Here is a 10,386-nt window from a genome sequence, read left to right as displayed (position 1 = left end):
TGCAAAAAAAAAAAAAAAAAAAAAAGACAAGAGAAGACAAGTGCTAGTGAGGATGTGGGGAAGAGGGAACCCTCGTGGCTGTTGACGGGACTATGAATTGGTGCAGGCTCTATGGAAAATAGTATGGCAGTTTCTCAAAACATTAAAAATTAGAATTATCTTGTGATCCAGCTATACTATTATTTATCCTATTTATCCTATTTATTTATTATTTATCCTATTTATTTGGGTATTTATCCAAAGGAAATCAAATTACTGTCTGGAAAAGATATCTGCATCCTGTGTTCAGTACAACATCTTTTACAATAGCCAAGACATGGAAACATCCTGACTGTCCACTGATGGATAAGTGGATAAAGAAGATGTGAAGATACACACACACACACACACACACACACACACACACACACACACACATATATATGTATAATGGAATATTATTCAGCCATTAAAAAAAAAGAGAAGGAAATCTTGCCATTTGTAACATCATGGATGGGCGGGCCTTGAGGGCATTGTGCTAAGTGAAGTAAGTCAGAGAGACAAATACTGTATGACCTCACTTACGTGTAGAATCAAAAAAACTCATAAAGAACAGATGGGTGGTTGCCAGAGGTACAGAGTGGGTGAGATGGGTGAAGGGGATCAAAAGGTACACATTTCCAGTTATAAGATAAATAAGTCCTAGGGATGTAATGTACACCTTGGTGACCCTAACCCTAACCAGTACTGTACTATATATTTGAAAGCTTCTAAATCTTAAAAGTTATCATCCCAAGAAAAAGGAATTTGTAACTATGTGAGGTATAGATGTTAACTAAACTTATTGTGGTGATTACTTAGCAATATATACATTCATCAAATTATTATGTTGTACATTGTGGACTAATACAATGTTATATGTCAATTATGTCTCAATAAAACTGAGGGATAAAAGGCTAGATTGACATAAACAAGGTGGAGGGTTGCAGGAGATGAAATTGAACGGGGGGACCAGGTCGTGCAGTCTTTGTCAGCCATTGTAGGGAACTTGGATTTGATTCTTTGGAGGTTTCCCTTTGTCTTTGGCGACCACAGCCACTTTACTGTAATGCACTTAGATGTGGTTTCCTTCCTATTTATCTTGCTTAGGGCTCAGAGTCCTTCTGGAATATGTCATTTGATATCTATTTTGGAACTTTTTCTGTCATTATCTCTTCAAATATCACTTCAGCCTCATTTTCTCCCTTCTCTCCTTCTGAGACTTCAGATATACACATGTTAGAGCTTTCACTGCATTTTATGTCTCTGGCTCTCTTCTGCTTTCTTTTCTGAGCTTCCTTCTAGATATTTCTGTTATTTTAATTCACTAATTTTCTCCTCAGCTGTGTCTAATCTGTGAATGAAAACTTAGTGTCTTAATTTGTTACTTTATGTTTCATTTGCAAGATTTTCTTTTGATTCTCCTTTATAGTTTCTAGTTTTCTACCAAAATCCTCATTTTGTATTCATTTCCTTGACTATATTAAGCATAGTTATTTTCCCTGTTGGTATGTTTCCTTTACCTCTTAATTCTCTCTTTTTTGAATATCATTGTTTTGTCTCCCCATGCACAGGTTATTTTGATTGAATGCCAGACATTGTGTATGAAAAACGAGATCTGGGAAGGTGTCTCCTTGGTCCAGCGAGAAATTGCATCTAGTTACGGGAGGCAGCTGTGGGCGCTAGCAATGCTTAATCTCCTTAATCCAATCCAGGACTGAAAACATTCAAAGATGGGCTTCATTTCTTCAAATGAATTTCTCGTCACCGCCTCACTCCTAGACTGAAGCCCTGTGCCATTTTCCCAAACCAAACGCTCTGGGGGAACGGGGGTGTCAAGGGTCGCCAGTTCCTTGTGGGCCCCAAATGCCAATGTTTGTTCTTCTAACCCCATTTGTCTATCAACAGCTCTGTTAGCTTCTTCTTCTTCTTAGCTTCTTTCTTCTTCTGGAAAAAGAACACCTGGGGGAAAGGAGCCACAAATGCTGGCTCACATTGCTCTACTTTATTCTTCTCCCAGATCTTGGCCCTAAAATTCTTCACTGCTCTGTTAACTCTCCAGTGCCTTCAAATACTTTTCCTATTGTCCTCATTTCCAGCTGTTCTCAGGAGGAGAGCTGGATTTCATTGTGTGTGTGATGGATTGCTTGCAAAAATAATCCAAATTCTCCACTGCTTCCTCTATAAACATAGACACACACAAACATATTGTTTATAAATGATCAGCATGTTCTGTTTTAGTAATAGATTATGTACATTAGCAAATGTACAATGTGTACATTTTTAAATAGATGGAAGGATGGGAAATGAGAAAATGTAAATAAAAGATTTAATGGCTTCCTTTCCTCCCTGCTCTGGAGACCACTGGTCTAGGAATATTTGAGGGATGGGATGCTAACTATTATAGGTCAGGTGGTGAGGGTGGAGGTGGTGAGAAGTTGTTGGATTCATCATGTGTTTTGAAGGTTGAGTTGAAGAGACTTGCTGATGAATTGGTTGTGGAGTGTAAAGGAAAGAGGACAAATCCTGTTTTTGGTCCCAGCAGCTGGATGCAGGTGCTATCGACTGAGACGGGGAGGACAAGGCTCGGGGCGGGCAGTGGGTGGGAAGGGGAGGACGAAGAGTGTATTGTGCACAGTGAATATTAGCTTTCCCCCAAAGAATCCCTCTATCTGAAGTTGAACTCAAGAATGTTGTTTAGGCCCCTCACCTTCTGAGATGGCCCACACCGTGGAATGTGTTTCTCCCAGGCTGCTTTCGCCTTTTAAGATGGACCTTGGGGGCTTCCCTGGTGGCGCAGTGGTTGAGAGTCTGCCTGCTAATGCAGGGGACACAGCTTTGAGCCCTGCTCTGGGAAGATCCCACATGTCACGGAGCAGCTAGGCCTGTGAGCCACAACTACTGAGCCTGCGCGTCTGGAGCCTGTGCTCCACAACGAGAGAGGCCACAACAGTGAGAGGCCCGCGCACCGTGATGAAGAGTGGCCCCTGCTCGCCGCAACTAGAGAAGGCCCTCGCACAGAAATGAAGACCCAACACAGCCAAAAAATAAAAATAAATAAATTAAAAGAAGGCTCAACATTTAAAAAAAAAAAAAAGATGGACCTTGTTCTGTCTATGGAATGTGTATCTCTCTAAACAAATCCACTTCTTACCTATCAAAAAAAAAAAAAAAAAAGTTGTTTAGACTTAAATCTCAGCTTTTCCAAAAACCCTCCTTGGACTCTTCCCACCACTTCCAAACTGTGCTCAACAGGTTTAAGACCTCTAGGCCAACATTTCCCAATCTGGGTTCTTCAGAATACCAGTTCTACAAGGAGTTAATATGTATCCTATGGTGAAGAAGGAGGAGGAGGAAGATTCTCAGGACCAAGTGTGGGAAATGCTGCACTAAGTAAACAGTGGGAAATGCTGCATAGGTTATTCAATTGCAGGACTCCTCAGAACCTTTATTATGCTAATGTGTACCACGACTCTCTAAGAAGGATACAGAGTCTGTAGTAGTTCCCAAACTTATTTTTCTGCATGCCTATTAATAGCCCATGAGGTAATTTTGTCCTACTAACCAATTCAGGAGACACATCTTTAGACCAGGGGTCAGCAACTACAGCCCACAGGTCAAATCCAGCCCACCACTTGTCTTTGTACGGCCAGCAAACTTAGTTGTTACATTTTTTAATGGTGGGAAGAAATCCAAAGAAAAACATTATTTCATTACAGGTTAAAAGCATATGAAATTCAAATTTAGCATCTGTAATAAAGTTATGCTGAAACACACCCATGCTCATTTGGTTATATATCATCTAGGGCTGCTTTCTTTTTATTTATTTATTTATTTTATTTATTTGTTTTTGGCTGCATTGGGTCTTTGCTGCTGCACACAGGCTTTCTCTAGTTGCCATGAGCCGGGGCTACTCTTTGTTGCGGTGCATGGGCTTCTCACTGTGGTGGCTTCTCTTGTTGCAGAGCGTGGGCTCTAGGCACGCGAGCTTCAGTAGTTGCAGCACATGGGCTCAGTAGTTGTGGCTTGTGGGCTCTAGAGCACAGGCTCAGTAGTTGTGGTGTCCGGGCTTAGCTGCTCCGCGGCATGTGGGATCTTCCTGGACCAGGGTTCAAACCCATGTCCCCTGCATTGGCAGGCAGATTCTTAACCACTGCGCCACTGCACCACCAGGGAAGTCCTAGGGCTGCTTTCTTGCAACAATAGCAGAGTTGAGTAGCTGAGACAGGGACGGTATGGCCCATTAACCCTAAAATATTTACTAACTTTATAAAAGAAGTTTGCCAACCCCTGCTCTAGACTCCCAACCCAATAGAGTATTAAAAAGTGTGCTCTCAGAGGATTTTTAGGACAACGAGACTGTTTGGTATGATGCTATCATGGTGGATACATGTCAAACATTTGTCCAAACCCATAGAATGTACTGCACCAAGAGTGAACTCCATTGTAATCTATGGGCTCTGGGTGATGATGATGAGTCAGTGTGGGTTCATCAATTGTAACAAACGTACCATCTGGTGGGGGATGTTGATAATGGGAGAGATTGTAGGTGTGTGAGACCAGGGGGTATATAGGAAGCCTCTGTACTTGTGTTCAGTTTTGCTGTGGACCTGAAACTACCTTTAAAATACTGTACTTTTGATGAAAACTCTAATTCAAAAAGACAAATGCACCCTAATATTCATAGCAGCGCTATCTGCAATAACCAAGACATGGAAGCAACTTAAGTGTCCATCAACAGATGAGTGGATAAAGATGTGGTACATATATACAATGGAATATTACTCAGCCGTAAAAAATAATGAAATAATGCCATTGGCAGCAACATAGATGGACCTAGAGATTATCATACTAAGTGAAGTAAGTCAGGCACAGAAAGATAAATAGCATATGATATCATTTATATGTGGAATCTAAAAAATGACACAAATGAACTTATCTAAGAAACAGAAACAGATTCACATACATAGAGAACAGAATTGTGGTTGCCAAACAGGAAAGGGGAAGGGGAGGGAAAATCAGGAGCCTGGGATTAATAGATACAAACTGCTGTATATAAAATAAACAACAAGGGCCTACTGTAGAGCACAGGGAACTATATTCAACATCTTGTAATAACCTATAATGGAAAATAATCTGAAAAAATATATATGTATACATATATATGTATATGTATAACAAAATCACTTTGCTGCACACCTGAAGCAAACACAACATTGTAAATCAACTATACCTCAATTTTAAAAGATAGTCTAGGGGCTTCCCTGGTGACGCAGTGATTGAGAGTCCGCCTGCCAATGCAGGGGACGTGGGTTCGTGCCCCGGTCCAGGAAGATCCCACGTGCCGTGGAGCGGCTGGGTCCGTGAACCATGGCCGCTAAGCCTGCGCGTCCGGAGCCTGTGCTCCGCAAGAGGAGAGGCCACAACACTGAGAGGCCTGCGTACCACAAAAAAAAAAAAAAAAAAAAAAGGTAGTCTATGTTTTTAAGTGCATAATGTATTACCATTTGTGTAAGAGAGAGAAATGCGTGTATGTGTTTACTATATATATATATATATATATAATGCACATGTATATGTATTAACATATACATATATTAACATTATATATATAATATGTATAAAATACATATACATAAAACATCACCGGAAGAAATTAGTAAGATTGATTGCTTATGGAGAAGAGACCTGAGAGGCTGGAGGATTCGTGTCGAAGGAAGAGCCTTCTGTGGCTTATTAATTTTGAGCCATGTGATCATATTACCTATTCAATTTTTTTAAATTAAAATTGTTGAGAAGTAAATTTTTTAAAAGCATGTGCTCTCTCATACTATATTTCTTCCTCAGTTCTACTCACTACTCAGAGAGCAGGAACCATGTCCTATAATCTTCCATCTTTGGCAGAACCTGGCACAGCCCTGAGCACAAACAGCCCTGTCGTGATTTTCTTGCCAAGTGTCCAGTATTTGTTAGGAGGCGGCATTTCCAAAGGCCATGAGGAGGCACGTGAAGCATGGCACCTGCCAGAGTAGATCTATTAGGGAATCAAAGCCACTCTGTTACTCAGGACTCAAGTCTGCTGCATGGAAGAATTCCCAGCGCTGGGTGTACGTTGGCCCCATGTGTGCAGTGCCGTGATCATTTTTCTTCCAGGAAAGAAATTTAAACTACACGATGGAATTACGTGATGTGTTAGCTTCAGAGCATTCAGTACTGTCAAGTGGGGAGTCACAGTAATACCCCAGTCTGTGGTTGCTTTGAAAGTTAATAAGATCAATCAAACGAGATAATATAAATTAAAATCACTCAGTCGATGGTTGAGGCACCATAAGGGCAACTCAGGAACACCATTCCGATTGGGCCCACGCTTAACATTGGGGGGACCCAGGCTGAGAACTAACGTGGAGGCATACAAACCACACATTTAAATATTTTAAAGTGATAAATCAAGTGGACAAAGTGTTCAATTGAGTCCTAGCCTTCCACCCCGATAAATAGATCTTATAACAACCTGGAAAACTCAGGTTGAATGTAGACGACTCCCTCTCCCAGGGGCTCCAGAATCGGTGGCGGGGGAGCAGATGGCCTCCATCCACCAGTCCAGAGCCCCTCCCTCACTCTGTCATCTCTATCCCCCGCACCAGGCTCCCTCCATCCCCTGTGAAACCTCCCAGCCACTGTAGTGGTCCATCTCACTTAGCTGTCCATCATTCATCTCACAAACAGCCGTCCCAAAGCCTCCTCCCTGGGCCTAAGGGGGCTCAACCTGCTGCAGGTTCACCCTGGGGAGGGGGGCAGACCCCAGGGAGATGCAGTCTTGGGACCACGGGGGTGGGAACTCCAGAGTCCCTGGCACCTGGAACAGGGTGTAGAAGGGGGGCATGGGCTCAGCCCCACAGATTTCTGACCCCATGGGGAAGCCAAGGTGGAGCCCTTCTTGTCCAGACCTCAGGGCAGGACTGATGATGACATGAAGCTCAGTGATCGTCACTCATAAAAATCATAATGGGGCTTCCCTGGTGGCGCAGTGGTTGAGAGTCCGCCTGCAAGTAGATGGCTTCCACCTATGTGTTTTGAGGATAACTATACTCTTTGGTTAGTGATAATTCCTCTTCCTACTTGTTTTAATTTCTCATTTTGAAATACTGAACCTCAGGTTGGCCTTGTAGAACTCAGTGGAACAGAGTACACATAAATATTTACTTTTGTGCTATGCTGTGGGCTTAGTGTTGGTGAGATTTTGGCAAGGTAGCTCTTGCTTATGAAGCCAGTGAAAGACTTATGGGACATGTGCAAGAGCAAAGTCACGGGCTGAGTTCACTTTTGTCTTTCATATGAAATTTCTCTTTGGACTCTGAGAAGCTCAGGAAACTTGGGTTTGTGGAGTTGGGTTACTGTGTGGAACTCAATTCCTCCTTGGAGTTTGTAGAAAAATTAAAAATTTGCCTCTGTGTAGAGAAAGCCATGTACCAAAATAAATCCATTTGGAAGTTTGATGCTACATAGTTCCCTTTGGTTGCAAAAGATTTAAATCTGTGGCACCCTATTGTTTGTTCTCCTGTTTGGCATATCTTTTCCCTATTGTGTCTGGTTTCTTAGATACATAATAACATGAGATAAAAATGACCGTACCCAAAAAAAAAAAAAAAAAAAATCACAATGTCAGCAGCTATTTCCTGTGGAGGGCTCTGTATGCCAGGACCCCGTGTTCGTGCTTCACACGAATTACCTTACTCCATAACAACTCTGAATGTCAAGTGGCTTATCTGTTTCCATCTCAGCAAGACTGTCCCTTGGAAGGCTGTCCTCATTGAGAAGGATTTTCTGAGTTCTAAACGGAGGGGGGTCAGATCATCACGACGCTTCCCTGGGAAAGGGAGGATCCCCCTTTCCTTGTGGCGACGAAGCCACGGGTAAGAGAAGATTGTGACATTGAAAATGACAAGGGAATTTCCTGGTGGTTAAGACTCCGGGTTTTCACTGCCATGGGCCTGGGTTTGATCCCTGATCGGAGAACTAAGATCCCAAAAGCCATGTGGAACGGCCAAAAAAAAGAAATAAGTTTAAAATAATAAAAATAAAGAAAAGGTCAGAAACCCAGTCCTGCATCATGTGATCAGGGGGTCAGAGAGAGGAGGAAGTGAAAACCTGACCCCTTCTGGCCCACACCTCAGTGGCTGGGACACAGAGCCTTTAGGAAAACCCAGAAAGATACCTGGAAGGCTTAGAATATCCCAGGCACAGAGGAAGGATTTCTTCAAGCCCCATGGAGAACTCCAACCCTCAGCTCAGATAAGGAGAAGATGGAAGAGGAGGGGACCATAGATGGAAACCTAGATGAGACTGAGAAATGGCCCCCACGACCTGTGTACAGCATGCAGGGGACCAAGTGCCCCAGTGAGGGGGTGTGGACTGGCTGAGCGTGTAGGTGAGCTGGAAGGAAACTGGGGAGCAGCAGAGGTATCTTTTCCTCCTTGATAAAGTCATGTGAAGAGAAATGTGTCTGCCTCTAAACAATCTGTATGTTGCAGTGATTGCTGGAGCAGCAGCAGCCATCTTTTGACCAAAAGAGGACAAAGGCTACAGAGCACCAATCCAAAGGGGAAAAGGATTCTGGTCTTTGATGACGTCTGTGGGCCACTGAGCCCCAGAAGTGCTGCCTCTGGGCCTTATACAAGTGGTGTTTTGTTTTGTTTTGTTTTCATATTTAAGCCTTTGTCACTAGGATTCTCAATGGCTTATAGCCCAAAGCTCCCTAAGGACAATGAACCCTTTCCTGGTCATACATGGAAAGTTTCTTTTCTGCAAAGGGACTTAACATCTTTGATTTTCCTGGAGAAAGGAAAGGGAAAGTAAACAGATCACCAGAAACCACTAGTGTATTTTGTGAGAAAACAATTGTCTAAGCAGGATGATCCTTGTGAGAGAGAAAAACACTTGAAAGTATTTAATGAAACAAAGGACATCTGGTTGAACAGCAGCTTTGAAGGAGGCAGCCGGGGATGAGTGGTAAAAATAAGAGGAGGATAAAGTGAGGAAGCCCAGAACAATCTGCCTCCTGAGCTGACAGATATGGAAGATGTCAGGTTTCCCTCAGATCCCTGGCACTGAGATGCCAAGGGAAGCTGTGCCAGTCCAGTGAGTTCTCTGAGCTTCAATGTCTTCATCTCCAAATTGGGCCTAATGACAAAACCAGCCCTATCTATGGCAGGTGAGTGGGTGTCACATGGTGAAAGATGAGTTTTCCTCAGAGTCCATGGATGTGGAACCACCGTGGTCCACACGACAGCCCCATCTAGCCACTGAAGGGCATGGGCGTTCATCTTCCAAACTGCTCTGATGAGGACAAAGCAGCTGCTCATCACTCCTCCCCAGTGCCAGCCTAGGCCACGCGCTTTCCTGGAGCCCATGCCCCCTCTAATGAGAGCCCACCCCTGCCTCTGCTGCCCACCCAAGGACTTGGGGGGGTGCGGATTCTCAGGGTGTCTTGCCCATTCTGTGAACAAATCTGGTCAGATGTCCAATCACCACCTACATCAGCTGTTTCCTTCTCAGCTCCTCCTGGGGGTCCAGGTCCAGGCCCTACCATGCCCACCAGGCGCCACCTGCCCCCGGATTTCCTTCCCGCCATGTGTACCAGGTAGCGCAGGATGCCTGCAGCTGCCCCGTGACTGTGCACACTGGACGCTGAGAGCACGGGTCAAAGCCAAGGGCTCTCTCACTGACACACACGGTAACACACGTAAAAGGAAGCCGTGAAAACAAATCCATGTAAAGTACAAACATGGGTTGGCTATTCGAGCTACGGGGTGTTTGCAAGTGTTCATAAACAAGTAAACAAACTTCATAGTCCCTGGTTATTGAAGTAAACCAAGTCAATCTCCACTGGGTTTTGTTTTTAACTTTGCCACGAAGACAGCAGGGATCTCGGGCGCAGTGAGGAACAACAGCTTTCACGCTGACTATTTTTCTTATAATCCCCAAATTATAAATTCCGTGTTGAATCAGAAGTCACTCATTTAGAAAATATCCCTGATTGATACAGAGACAGAAAATGCATTGTCCAAGCCTGGGCAGTGCCCGGCATACGGACGGCACACAAGAAAGGTGTGATGGGAACTTCCCCGCCAGTCCAGTAGTTAAGACTTCTCGCTGCCAGTGTAGGGGGCACAGGTTCGATCCCTGGTCAGGGAACAAAGATCCCACACGCCGTGTGGCCCAGCCAAAAGATTTAAAAAAAAAAAAAAAAAAAATGATGTGGTGTCTCCTGCAATTTACAACTAATGCCACCAAGGACCAATGATGTGAGCTACCTAGAGGCACACAGTGCCTGCGAAATTTAAAAATAAGTAAATAAATAAAAGAAGC

This window comes from Lipotes vexillifer, unplaced genomic scaffold (genome assembly GCF_000442215.2).
Source record: "Lipotes vexillifer unplaced genomic scaffold, Lipotes_vexillifer_v1.1 scaffold402, whole genome shotgun sequence".
Classification (NCBI taxonomy): domain Eukaryota; kingdom Metazoa; phylum Chordata; class Mammalia; order Artiodactyla; family Lipotidae; genus Lipotes; species Lipotes vexillifer.
This window is presented reverse-complemented; position numbering follows the sequence as displayed.